Source organism: Cyrtonyx montezumae, unplaced genomic scaffold, assembly GCF_038088225.1.
Source record: "Cyrtonyx montezumae isolate F1298 unplaced genomic scaffold, pur_monq_1.0 scaffold_5, whole genome shotgun sequence".
NCBI lineage: Eukaryota > Metazoa > Chordata > Aves > Galliformes > Odontophoridae > Cyrtonyx > Cyrtonyx montezumae.
Genome location: NW_027072056.1, coordinates 6,904,373 through 6,918,278, shown reverse-complemented (window position 1 = coordinate 6,918,278; position 13,906 = coordinate 6,904,373).

Below are 13,906 nucleotides of genomic sequence, written 5' to 3'. Positions count from 1 at the left end.
TATAACTTGCTAGGAATGTAGACTGAAATATAAGTTTATAGCAGAGTACATCTCTAAGTGAGAAAACAAGAACTTTAAAAATATATAAATCAGTACTGTTACTTTGCATCACAGTGAAAAAAGCTTGTTGGCTGTCTACAGGTTTTTGCAGCTGCTTTTTTTGTGTGCTAATTTGTGACTAAGCAGGCTTTTTTTTCTTTCTGCAAGAGGTGTCTATTTAGCATCATCTATGCTTTTGTGCTTTCTTAAATACCTTCATTGTAATTACGAGGTTGCTCATTTGTTCTCCAGTGTCACAGAAGAAATGTTACAAGCTCAGTTTGTTGGACATAGTTATGAGTTTCTTTCCTGTCTTGTGTTGTTTTCTCCAGATTGCTTCCTAGGAAGATGTTGGCTTTTACTGCAATCACAGAGAAAGTAAACAAATTAAGACAAACAAAGATTGGTTGTTAGGAAGAGAACCAGTCAGGCAGGAAATGCCAAGCAAAACAACATTCTTCGGGCACCTGATATAAATATGATTCTTCATGCAGCCTGTTGGGTCCTGCTGTCTGGGGCTTCCCTATGCTCACTTTTCTGCAGACATGCAGAAATGCAGGCTTACTGATTCTGGCTGAGATGTAGAAAATCTCATCTATTATGGTATAAAGTTTCAAATGTTAAGCTTGTTTAAGTATACAAACTCCAGCATGCTCTAAAGAGTGAGGGTCTCTAGGCTTACCCTCTTAGGCTCTCTAAACCTGGGCTGCAGCCATTGTCCCGGTGTAGGATCCATGCAGTATGGGATCTGCTTTCATGAAAGCATGATCACCACTTGCTGAGGAACTGTGTGCTGGAGCCTGATGGTTCTTCAGCTGAACCTTTGGGTCATTTAGTGCATTTAGAAGAACCTGTCCCTGCTAACCAGATCAGACCAAGAACATTGCATCATAATGTATAGTTGATAACCTTTTAAAACTTAAAACTATTTGTCAATTGGTTGGTTTTCTACTGTCTTCTGCCTTAAAAAAAATAATAATGAAAGCGTGGTGCTGTTTAGTTGTGGGATTTTGTTTTTTTTGGTCTCTGGATTTTAACATTTCTGATCTCAGTCAGTCATACTGTGCATGTAACACAGTGCAGGAGTATTTTCTGAAGGATGAGCCTGGGTTCTCTGCACAGCATTTTCTTAGAAAATGTCAGCATTGCCAGGCAAATAATACACTGGCAAAATATATACTCATTGAGTTTTTGTAGCTCACTCTATGAAATGGAATTGGTACAAGTTAAAATGCCCTGAACAAAGTGTGGTCTTCATTACGTATTCTTCTGCTATGGGCAAATTTTGCTGCTTTAGAAATGGGAATACCAGCAACTAGAACTGAGAACTGTTTCCATTTGAAAAAATGCAATGTGCAGTTTTCAGTGTAAACTTCCAGTACGTTCTGAAAAGTTTGATCTACAGCTGTTAGCACTGCAGCAGTTTTATGTAGGAGATGAAAATAGTTTTGAACTACTCAGCTGCATTCTGATGCATCAGAAAAAAAAAAAAATGTATGTGCTTTATTTCAAACACATTCCTACCGAAATTGGTCAATGCAGAGGTGAGGCAAGAGTGCTAATTTTTATGAAATAGATTTGTATAGAGTCAGGGCCACCATATTCATTGATACTACATTTCTGTAAGTTTCTTATGGACAGACATAATACTTTATTGGAAGAGCCCCTAAAGCAGCTGACAATTAGCTTTCTACATATGTAATAGAATGTATTTTTCAAATTTTATTTGTTATCATGTTAATGATTTTCTTGCGAGTGTGATTGAAATTACTTCCCCCTTCTGATTGTCATATTAGTGATGGAGATGTTTCCTTAAATTAGATGGGAAGTATAATAAACAGAATGTGAATACAGAGTCCCCTTTCAGTGGAAGCGTGACCTTTACCTTAACGCTAATGCTTCACCTATAAAGAGCATTACTAAAGCCTATCTTAGTACTTTCCTATACTCACATAACCTTCAGGCTACAAATGTAAGATCCAAGTCCTGGTATCTGGCCTCATTAAGGTTATGTTTGTGTTTGAAAGTCAAATTTAATTAAATATATAGTACCAGAATAGTGGGCAGAAACTACGTTTGGCATCTCATAGGAAGTTGTGTCATTTAGTTTTTAATTTCAGATAGAAGAACTCTCTAATAATTGCTTTAAAAACACAACCCTGCAATAAAACCTTCATGTGTCCATCAAAACCATGATGTAATTTTAACCTGACTTTTTTGGTTTGTTGCTACAAGTTGGAAATTTACATTATGCTAATGATCTGAATAGCAAAGGGCCAGCTATCAAATATGTCACTGTGGACCTGCACATACAATGAGAAATAACCTACATTTCTGAAAGACTGAGCTTCACCTCTTCAGATGATTAGCTACTGATAGGCTAAACTGACTTCAAAAAATTCCTGACCTGGGTAGTGGAGGATGTGAAGGGCACTCCTGTTCCAGACCTTCCAGCACCTCACCCTTGTCTTCCCTTACCATTTTGTCGTGGCCAAATGCTGATGCATATATAGTGGGAGGCCTCAAACTTCACTCAGATTCCCTGGGGTTAACAATAAATGTTATTTGTTCACCTTCCTTATATTTTACATACATTTTAATTCCTGAAGCTTCAGATCAGCATATTTTTTTTCCTTTAATAAATGAAGTTTGTAGCCTTTAATCATTTTCTTTTTTTCTTTCTTTTTTTTTTTTGTTTAAAACCACAAAGAAATGTACAACCTTTTATGAATTCAAATTAAAAATGAAGTGCAGTGTAAATGATTTACAGGCACTGTAGCTTAGCAGGGAAAATATACAACTCCTTTGCAGTACATCATATTCTGTTCCTTTAATTTATAAGCAAGCTGTAATGTAACATATTAATCATACAAAGAAAATGTTGCTTTGGTTTGAAAGATTTGTTGTAGCTGAACTCCACATACCTGCAAATTATTTATTTCTAGAAGAGAAAACATGTGCAGCACACACCATTGCATCCACCAGGAAAATGAATACATGTTGAACGAAAATTTTTTTTTCTTTTTTTCTTTTTTCTCCTTCAAGTACTTTTCTCTCTCTTGAGCTCAACTTCCCATGCTCTTTCAGTCCTATGCTCTGTTTTCTCTGGAAGTTAAAGGTGCTGGGATACAATGGAGAAAGCTGAATTTGCTGCTTCAAACCTTGTGTCACATCCCCCTGCTGCTAGAAGGGCAAAAAGTTCCCTGTTACCCACAGAGGGAAGAATAAGGTCTGAAAAAGTAAAATATTTTTCAGATTAATATAGAGGGCTCTCTATATTCAAAACCTACTTTCCTCAACCAAAGGTAGGCAAAAAGATTGGTATAGGGAAAATCAAATTAAATGCTTTAAATAAATGACATGGCAAATATAATCAGGTTTATTGAGTACATTTAATATATGACTGATGCTAATAGAAAATTAGGTTCTTTTTAGCACAAAGTGTTTGTAAATATTTGCTACTGAGCTTACCCTTACTGTGAATAAAAGCCTCTGCTTAAACCCTGCAGATAAGTGTAGGAGACATGCAGGAATGGGGCATTCGGAGCCTGATCCACTTAGACTGCTGGTAGATTCATGGGGAGGAATGGACTTGGGCGGGTTGCAGGCAGTGTTTCAGTCTGAATATGGTGTGGATATCCCTGGGCTGTTAGGTTGGCCTGTAGGTTTCTTTCTGCTTTCTAAATAAACCCTACCTGGCTCGAGTCTTCACCTTGTGGTGGTGTTTCTCTTGTTAAGAGGTAAACGATTCTGCAAAGAGATTGTGGAGGAGGGGGAAAGCATGATAAAAACATTGCCTTTTACCTCCTTTCCCAACCTGGGAGAGGTAGTTAGAAGATGATAAACAAAAAGGGAGGAACAGGGAGTGAGAGGGCAGTGGCGAAACTCCCAGAGGGAATGGTGAGTCTTGTTCTCACAAGTTAAAGGCCTGCAATAATGAACCACTAGGGGTAAGTAAAAAGGTAAAACATGAGGTACAGGAAGCCAAATGCAGTGCCTCTGGGCTTATAAGTGCGTAGAATGTATACTAAGGAACTTTTAACTCTTCCTGAATCATTGCAAGGGTGAAGTTTGCCTTGCGCATTCTCCTGTGCATCCACCACTGCTTCATCAGTGTCCTGGAAAGCAGGCCTGTATTTGAGTGTGCCATCTGTTAGAAGGTGCAGTAGAAGCAGTTGCTCTCACAGATTTCCATCAGGCTTAGGTGTTACCCCTTCTGTGGGGGCAGCTCTCTGCTCTAGCTTTTCTCTGTGGCAAATTCTGGTTGACTTAAAGGAAAGAGCAACTGATAGCATGTAATTGAATGAATGAAAAATAGAACACTTTTGCTTGAATGAATTGAATGCAGATCTGCTATTTGTCCCTGTCAAATCTGAAAATTCCTTCTTTCGTACAAGCAATGTGCCTGTGGGAGCAGATTTAACTCTGGAGCCCTGAGGATTAAGGCTGCCAGCTGGAGACCCAGGGAGACTGAATGGCCCTCTCTATTCTGAGCTGCTGGGTTGATTCCATTAGACCTCAGAGTGAGGTTAATGTGCTACATGGGAGAGAGAACTGAGGAGCTAATCTAAACAAGGGTTATCTGAGTTTAATGAATTAACCAAAAGTAACAATGGCTCAAATTCAGTGGAAAAGCCTGATCCAGTGTGTTTTAGAAAAATGGGATGTGCAAATTCTGGCATAACATGATTATGCTGATATCTGATCTGGCTTGGCTGGAGGTAGCTCCTTCTACCAGTGGTGCGCACAGCGAGGCTCCCACGTGCAGCAGCACCTGCATGGTGTGCTCTCCTAGGGCCTCAGTGCTTTGGCTCAGGTTTGTGCTTTGTGATTCCACTCCACCCTGCTTGAGGTCTATGCCTTGAAAGCTCAACCTGTGTCTGAAGCAGCAGCTGGCTGGAGTACAACAGCTCTTGCCAAGTCTGAGAGGCTTCACTCCGAGGCTGGGGAAGGAGGAAGAGAGAATGAAAGGGAAAGAGGGAAGGAGCAGAGCATAAAAACCCTGGGTGCTTTTGTACAGGCCTAATTGAGAGGTTCAGAGACCTGAAGTCTGAATGTTTGATCTAAGAGACCGTATTTGTTAAAACAAAGAAGAAAACCCAAACCACTGCCACTGCCAGAAAACCCACATCCCCTCAGTCCTTTGGAGTGAGCAGTGTCTGGATATGAATAGCTGACAGTGCTTTTACCTCTTTTGCCCCCCAACAAGTCCATCAACTCTGAAGCATTTTCATCTGGAGCAATGCTTTCAGTATCTGGAGTACTTTTCCAACCCAGAGATTTGTTCCCCAGAAAAACAAAATGAAGTTGTGAAATCCTCCACGAAAGGAACTTACATCCTCCACATAAAAGGAGGATAAAAGACCTAAGATATAGATGATAACTTTGTTCTAGTGCAAGTCCCAAAACTCTATTATTAAAACAGTTTATTTATTAGCAAGTTCTTCTAATGAACCAGACATAACAGATGTGGGCAGAACTCAAGCAGGTAGAAACTGAAATAATAATGATGGGAGAAAAATAGCTTGACAGTCAAATTACTGGCCAGACCTGCTTGTAGTGTTGCTTTGGCTCCATCTCTAAATAGAACAAAATAGGTTTAAAACATTTCCTCCTCAAGGAAAGTTGGAAATACCTAACTGAAATGTCTGACAAAACAGATGATAATTCAGTTGGAATTCCTTGGTGCTGAAACTACATTCTTGGGAGAGTGTAGCTACTTTTTTTGTCCTTTCTTTTAATTTTTTTATTTCCTTTTTTCCCCCTAAATTTCCAAAAAGTAATTCACTTGTATAAAGACTTCCTTTTGGACATTTCCTTCTCTTCCATTCCCCCTATGCTCTTTCCTTTACAAATGCATGTGTGGGTCACAGATGCCCACTGACAGATTCCGATAATGCTGTGCTGGAATTGAATAGTATGCTGTGTGCTGTTTCTGCTGATTGCAGTTTGCAGCTACAGTTTCATTTCAGATTCATGCCATCACTCTTGTTAGGTTACAGAGGGTTTTTTGTCAATTCATTGTGTTGCTGTCTCCTTTATAATGCTTGTCTTAATAAAGAATATTGCTTGTTGAGTTCATCTAATTTATTGGGGGGTGGTGTTAGCTGGCATACAAAACACCACAAGTTAGCATATGTTTGTAATTTCTTCTTTTAGTGTTCTTCCCACATAGCAATTTAGATTCTTCCTAAAAACCTCTAGAAAATGATGACAGAACAGCTCATAATTTTATTTTTTATTATTATTATTTTTTTTTGTGGTGCTAAAAGCTAATCGGGTGCAGCTCTGTCTTATTTTTCATTTGTTATTTTAGAATTTCTTTTATCCTACTAACAGTTACCTAACTTTGGAAACAGATTTGAATGACACTTTTTAAGAAGAGTGAATAGTTGTACTTCATTAACATAGAGACTTTGGTGAAAAAGGTGTTATCCCTCACTCCTTCCTCCACCTGACTCACTGAACTCCTTCATAGCATTTCATTTTTGAATTGGCGGTGTGCTGGCTGACTATGCAAGTCAAAAGGTATTTGTTTTTGCTCCCTTACAAAACTGTGTAGACATATATGCATTTGAAAAACAAGGAGTAAAAATATTTCAGAACACCAGCTATGAATAAGGTCAAATTCTGACTCATTTTCTAATGTTGAAAAGTCTTTACTCTTTGGATTTCAGTCGGACTTCTTCCTTGAATAAGCATTACTCATTGTGATTAAAAGCTCGATTTTCCTGCCCTGTGTTATGTAATTAAATTATGCAAATAATTCAGCTATCCAAGATAATTCAGATTCTGAATGAAATAGTCAGTGGTACACTTCACAACTTCAGTATCTTCAGAGCACGTATCTTATTTGTTGAAGAAATAAATGGAACAATTTGAAATAATGAATGCATTTCAAGACTCTAACAATTTCTTTGTGAACAGTAATGAACAACTGGTTCTGAATAAGTTATTTGCCCATTTTCAGAGTGACTGTTCATCTCTCTTGCAGTCATGTTCCATCTTTCTAGCTTATGGGCTTTGTTGCAAAGCGAGGTTATCAGCAATCTGCTGCAGAGTCCTTCCCACTCAGGAAATCAAAGACTTACACTTCTCTGGTTTGTTTCCATTGACAGATGATGATTCAAACTTCCTTCATTTCCAAGCAGGAAAGGTTAGTTAAATACTTGTCTGTAGCTCTTTGCAACATTTATAAGAACTGTTTACATAATTCTGGAGGATCTGCCTTCTTTGTGCAGTGACAGTGAGGAGTGCCTGCTGAGAACTGCTGTCCACTCCATTAATTGTCTGCGTGCAGCATCCTACTAATGAGCCACGGCTTTAGGAGAAATATAACTCCATTGAAACATTTCTCTTGCAATATTTTCCATGAACAACTGATTATAAGATATATCAGATCAGTAAACTGAATGATGCACTTCATTTTGTCCATCTCAAGTTAGTTAGGGTTGGGAAATGGAAAGCATAAAGTTACAACTCCCAGCCCACTTCTTAACGGTACTTTGAGAAAAGTAGTGTGGACAGAGGAGTTCTGAAATGATTCAAAAATTGCATGCAAGTTAATAGAAAGATTCCTATAGACTAGAATTTAGATCAGGCTCGTCAATATGAATCAGGGATTTATGGGTGCCCAAGCAGCAGTGTACAGGAATTTAGTGCTACTTGTAGATTGTCTTCAGATCCCCAGGTTAATTAACTGCACAGAGCACTGTCTTGAATAATGCTGCAGAGAAGGAGAGAAATAAGTTTCTCTGAACTTCAAAAGGGAAAAATACGATCTGTTGAATTAAGCAACCATCCCAGGGAAACTCATCTCACATATAAAATATATCAATTAAAATTTCAAGTATTGCATAGTGCTTCTTGCAGTTCCTCCCCTCTCAGCTGCCCTTTATCAGATCCGCAGTCCCTGGGGTGCCAGCAGCCCTACTGATGGGCTGAGACTGAGATGGAACTGGCTGGAACCTTCTGGATGAGCCCTGCCCTCCCCCCAGAAAGACCTCATGGCCCCCGCTGCTAACCAACCCAATGCAAGCGGGGGATATGAGAAGCAATAGTGAGTACTAGCGTGATGGTTTTTTACTGTGCATTTAAAGGTTACCTTGCTGCTTTGCAAGGTACTGCTTGGGCTTGTAGGACTTAATCTCAAACCAATGTTGTCTTCCTTTCCCAGGAGAAGGAGGGGCTCATTTTGTAATGGCATTAAGAATTCATTCCCTTAAATGAGAGATGTCACCTTGCCATTTTAACTTGGTTCATTAAAATAGTGGCTCATTAGTTATTCCCTTTTGTGGTGTAGGATTTGCACATTAAAGGCATACATGTTTCAAGTCTCACTGCATTCAAGGATAGATTTCTGGCCATCCTATTTGAAAGGAAAAAGTGTGGGTTTTGAAAGAAAAATATATGGTGGAAGTCCTAGTCAAAGATCAATAGAATGGCTCAGGTTGGAAGGGCTCCCTTGAGCCTTCACTTTTCCAAGCTGAACAAGCCCAACTCCCTCAACCTTTATTCACAGGAGAGGTACTGCAGCCCTGTGATCATCCTCATGCCTTTCCTCTGGAGCCACTACAACAGCTCTGCCTCCTCCTCTGGGGGCCCCAGGCCTGGACAGTGTGTTTGAGATGGGGCCTTGTGAGGGCAGAGCAGAGGTGGACAGTCCCCTCCTTCTCCCTGCTGGTCACTACTTTGTTGTTGCAGCCCAGGATGATGTTGGTTTTCCAGGCTGAAAGAGCACACTGCTTGTATACATCCAACTTTTTGTAGATCAGGACTGCAAAGTCCTTCTCCACAGGGAAGCTCTCAATGAATTCTACTCAAAATCATCTGCTCTTCCTTCACTGCATGAGTCTCTTCAATCTTTTCACACCCCTCATTGAGAAAGCCAAGCTATAGAAGTGAAGGACCTACTGAGATAGTGTTCAGCTTTTTTGAGACCTGTTTGGTTTATAGTTCCTTATGTGTCTTATGAAGTTTTTCTTTCCTTAGTCTTACTATAAAAATGATTGTGGCTGAGCTGAGAAAATACTGCACATTCTAGGCAGAGAGGAGTTGTGCCATTGGCTGAGTGAGAGCATAACTCCAGGGGATTTGTGACTGCTTTGCATCAGCCTGGTCAGAGAAGGGCATCTCCAGCCCTGTTCCAAACACTAGCCTGTTCCCTGTGAGTAGATGGACAGATTCTCCCATTCTCAGATGACACATTTTCAGGCAATAGCCCTGTGGTATAATTCAGAATGCAGAGGGCTTATTTTACCATGATGAGATGCTTCAACTACAGGAGAGTAGGATGCTCAGGGACAAGACCTTTGTCCAGTGTAGTATAACTCCGTTATGTGAAGCAGAAAAGGGCAATGCTGTGCAGCTTCCTTGCTTCCCCTTGTCCTCACCTTTGGGTAGACACAGCTCTGTAGGATCTCAGTTAAGTTCACCGACACACTAGAAGGACCAGAACTCCCAGAGGTCTCAGGGTTTTGAGTTAGATTGGTTCTTGAACGTTGCTAGGTGAACATAAGATTCAACTCTGGGGGAAAAAAAAAATCTCAACTAAGGATATTGGTAAGAAAAAGAATATGAAAATAGTAAATTTGAAGAACTAAAGGGAGCAGACTGGGAAAAGATATTTATATAACATTTATAGGCTCATTCCCAACCCTGGCAGATGAACTGCTTCCGTCTTAGAATTTGAGGGCAGAGTTGGTTCATTTAGCAGTAAATGCTAGGGCTGGATGGAAGGAATGTCACCCTTAACTAAAGCTGAAGTCTAATCCTTTGGTTTCGCTAGTGACTCAGATTGCAATAGTACAGGATGTAGAACTTCGTTTTTTTCCCCTCTCCTTTCTTACTGTATTACAAGTAACTTGTAAAATAAGTGTAGCAAAAAGATGATCCTGCTAAAAATGCAGTTAAATATATCCATATTGCATCTCTTGTCTTGCCCGTGATTCTCTTTTCTCTTTGTCTTCTCAGGCTCTGCTCATGATTATCATTTGTGCTTTCAAGATGCTTGCCCTGTAAGTCATTTTATAAAATCCTGAACAAGGAAATCTTTGCCATGCAATAAAGTTCCATACAAATATAGCTAATGTCAATAAAGTTAAAAAGATATGTCAGCAAAGATCCAAACAGTCAATTTATTACAGTTAAACATCCTGCCTAGACATCTTATTTATTACACTCAAAGCTTACTTATACTCAAAGCTTGTTATATAAAGCAGTTCCTCTTCCCTTGATATCTTTTTATTATTATTATTATTCCACGGTTTGCAAATTACTGTCTTTTTCTTTTTATCTCATATGAAATACTGATATCATCTGTGCATGTTGACTAAAACCCTTTTCTTTCTTTTAGAAAAATATCTTTAGATGGTCACTTGAAATTATGTATTAAAAAAGTCTGTGAATTCAGTCCTTTTAGCCAAAAGAAGCAGTAGCACAATTAATTTAAAGAAATGAAAGATATTACCGAACACTGTGTCTTGTTAACAGAATGCCCCAAATGATTTAGAAACATGGTTTACATTTTTCCCTTATTATCTTACATTTCATTATACCCTCTTCTCCACTGTAAATATACACAGGAGGAAATGTACATAGCTCTTTGTATCGCTTTTCAGAATATAGCTGTTTGGGGATAGAGGAAATGTACCAGCTATTCTGTCAGAAAAAGAAAGAAACCTAGCCTGTTAAATACTGAGATACAAACCCAGCAATTCATTCATGTATTTGTGATAAAAAGTCTGCTTTTGCCATATGAAGCAGACAAATCAGCCCTCTTTAAGGCTCCCCAAAACAGCTTTTATGCTTCTTTCCAACTGTATACTTTATAGCTTCTAAATCGACCCTCGGTGTTATGAGAATGCTAGGGTGGAGACCTCTGATAAGTGACACTTTAAATCAATCCTCTGTAGATGCTTACATTTGTTAGGGAAAACTTGGGGCAGTTCTGCAGCTTCTCTCTGATGGAGTCCACATATGTGAGTGAGTTCCAGAACACTTTATCTGGCACAAGAGAACAGTAAAGGCTTCCCTTGTCCAGACCTGCTCCAGAGATGCTAAATTCCTCTGTGATAATGAGGTGTCCAGAATAGTAACAAGAGGCTAGAAATGTACTATGGGTTTAACTGTGCTGGTGTTTCTCTGCTGACATTACTGGGGACAAGTACAAATTCACACCAGTGTACCTGGATGAACTTGGGCCAAAGTGAATGATGAAACCTTATCAGGTGCTGGATCTCATGGGCTGTGTGTGAAAGGTATAGGGTTACTGTATGTCTAGCACAGCTGTGACAGGCAGAGAGGAGATTGTGTGTCAAGTAGGTGAAGGTATTTATTTTCACAATACTGTAGTTTCTGCTTAGTTTTTTCCTGGGCTTTAATGGTAGTGGTAAGAAATAGTGCTCACTGCTCCACTATCATATTTTGCATACAAAATCCATACAAAACAACACTCCTTTCTATGTGCAGTTAATATGGATTCAAAGAAGTAATGTGGAGTTCAAAGAATTATCTGCCTGGCAGTGTAAGTGGAGAAATACTTCCCATTCAAGTCTGATAAGTAGAGAATGGAACTGTGGAAATTCACTGAACTGTGTCATTTTAAGTTCTGCAGATGTTCTCCCCATGGCATTTCTTTCTCCCATCTCCGGTATACGCACAGTATGAAAATGTTTTGACCAACACTGCAGACTCAGGAGAGGTCATACATGTACCTTCTTGCGACATGTTTTTCTAACCTCTCTACTTGCCGTGGGTAGTCTGCAACCTCCTGTGCTGACAAGTCCCATGATGGCTAGGACTGTGATTAATGGGATTTCATTAACACTTGTGCAGCTATCCCCGAGAACCCTCAGTGGTGCTTTGGCCTTTTCTTCAGACTGTGAACCTTATAATGGCAGTAAGGGCAGGTAGATATGTTTCACATTCTTTATCCAAGCCTTTTCCCCAGAGGTATGGGTAAATGATGATTTGTATTGGAAAATTTAATATATAATGATTACTACTACATTGTCCTAGCAAGAAAGAAGAATAAAACATCCTTTTGTTCTCACTTATGTTAAGTGTTTGCTTTGTGGGTGGCTGTGTTGTGGGGTTAGCTGACACTGATCTCTGCTCTGAGCATGGATGGAAAGGAAGAGAGGGAGAAATATGCAGGCTGACTGCACCATGGTTATTTCTTCCTCACTTCAATAAAATGGCAGTATCTGCAAAGAAAATGGAAGGATTGAGTATAAATCTGAACGTAGATATGCAATACGGAGTGTAAATGCATGTGTCTTTGCTCTGTCCCTGTTCTGAGCTGGCTGATGAAAGTGGTCCAGTTGTGTTAGCTGTGCCCAAGTGAACAGTCTCCTCATGGTTCCTTTCTAGCTTGATCTTGTGCAAATCTTACATTGCTTCATGTGGAAAAGGTATGGTCTTGAATTTTACTTGAAACAAGTAGGGCTAAACTGCCTTCACTGTGTTTGTCTGTTGTGGTACCTCTCTCAGAGCAGAACAGCATTATATTTAAAGGGGTTACTGCTGGTAGAGCTATTCAACATCTGCAGCATGTTGGAAGGTGGGTGTATTGAGGCAGGATTAATTGGTGCCTGCTGTCTCTAGTTCCCTTTTATCAAGCATCCAGTACTGAATTAGTCTTGTCCTGTGCTCTGGTGCGATGTTATCTGTACATAATGCTGCTGGCTCTTTGTCTTTATGTTTTTTTGGAATTAACTGTTTTCTACTTAACTCTGGACTTGCGTACTGTGCTAATGTGAAAATATGTGAACATGCCTAAATTTCTTGTACCATGTTGCCTCATGGCAGGAGCACTGAGAGAGCAAGGTGTGAATGACAGTGGGAGACATAGAAGGCTAATTAACAAAATATATTAATCTCAAACTGTCTCTAATGGAAGGACAGCTCCCATAAACTGTCCAAGGTTCCAGAGGACAATATGCATTTCCATTATTTGGTAGTGTTTATGCCCATGAAGGATCGAAGATAACAAAGGTAAAATAAACTGCTATTGCAGTTTTTGTTCTGCATGATTTTAGAAAAGACAGGAAAATGAGATCTGCTTTTGGGTGGAAAAATGGACAGAAGAATCAATAATAGTGCATAGATCTTACAGCTCTAGTGCTCATAGCAGTCAGATTGCTAAGAGCTCAAGGATTCAGCCTGCTTCCCCAGGCAGAAGCTGCAAAATGCAGCTTTGTGCCTTCCCAGTGGGAGGGGAGAAAGAACAAGATAACAGAGGCTGCAGACCTAAGATTGATGAGGCTGCTGTGCTCCAGATTGATATAAATTGAAAAGATACCATTTGATATAAAAGGAAATTGTGTAGCTGGCTTAAAACACAAATTCCACTTTCATGTATGTCCAGGTTAGGTGAAGAAACAGAAGTCCAAATAGTCTTTAGGTACAGCAGTTTAGAAGATGCCAGAATCTGTGCCAGAACAAATAGTCAGCAGGTAGCAGGGGCCTTTCTCTAAAGGGGAGCTACGGACATCTCACAAAGTTACATTCTCAAAATCTTAAAGTGGTGAAAGAGGTTTTTCAAGCCCTTTACTCTTATCCAAACAAGTTCCACTCACAAATCACCTAAGCTCTAAAAAATTATCATTGTGCAACTTCACATCTAATATTGTTCTGAACTAAGTAAAAATGATATTTCCCTGAAAAAAGAAAACCAAGAAAGTTTTAGGAGTCTATATGAGCCTTATCTGCTCATCTCGGAGCTTTGTTTATGTATGTTAAAAATATTTTCTTCTCCAGGATTTGTGATGCTTTCAGAAAAAGGTGTAGTTTATTTTTCCATGGCTTTCATGGATCTTGCCTGAAACCTTAGGGATTTTTTTTGTAGTTGCTTTAGGAAATCCCA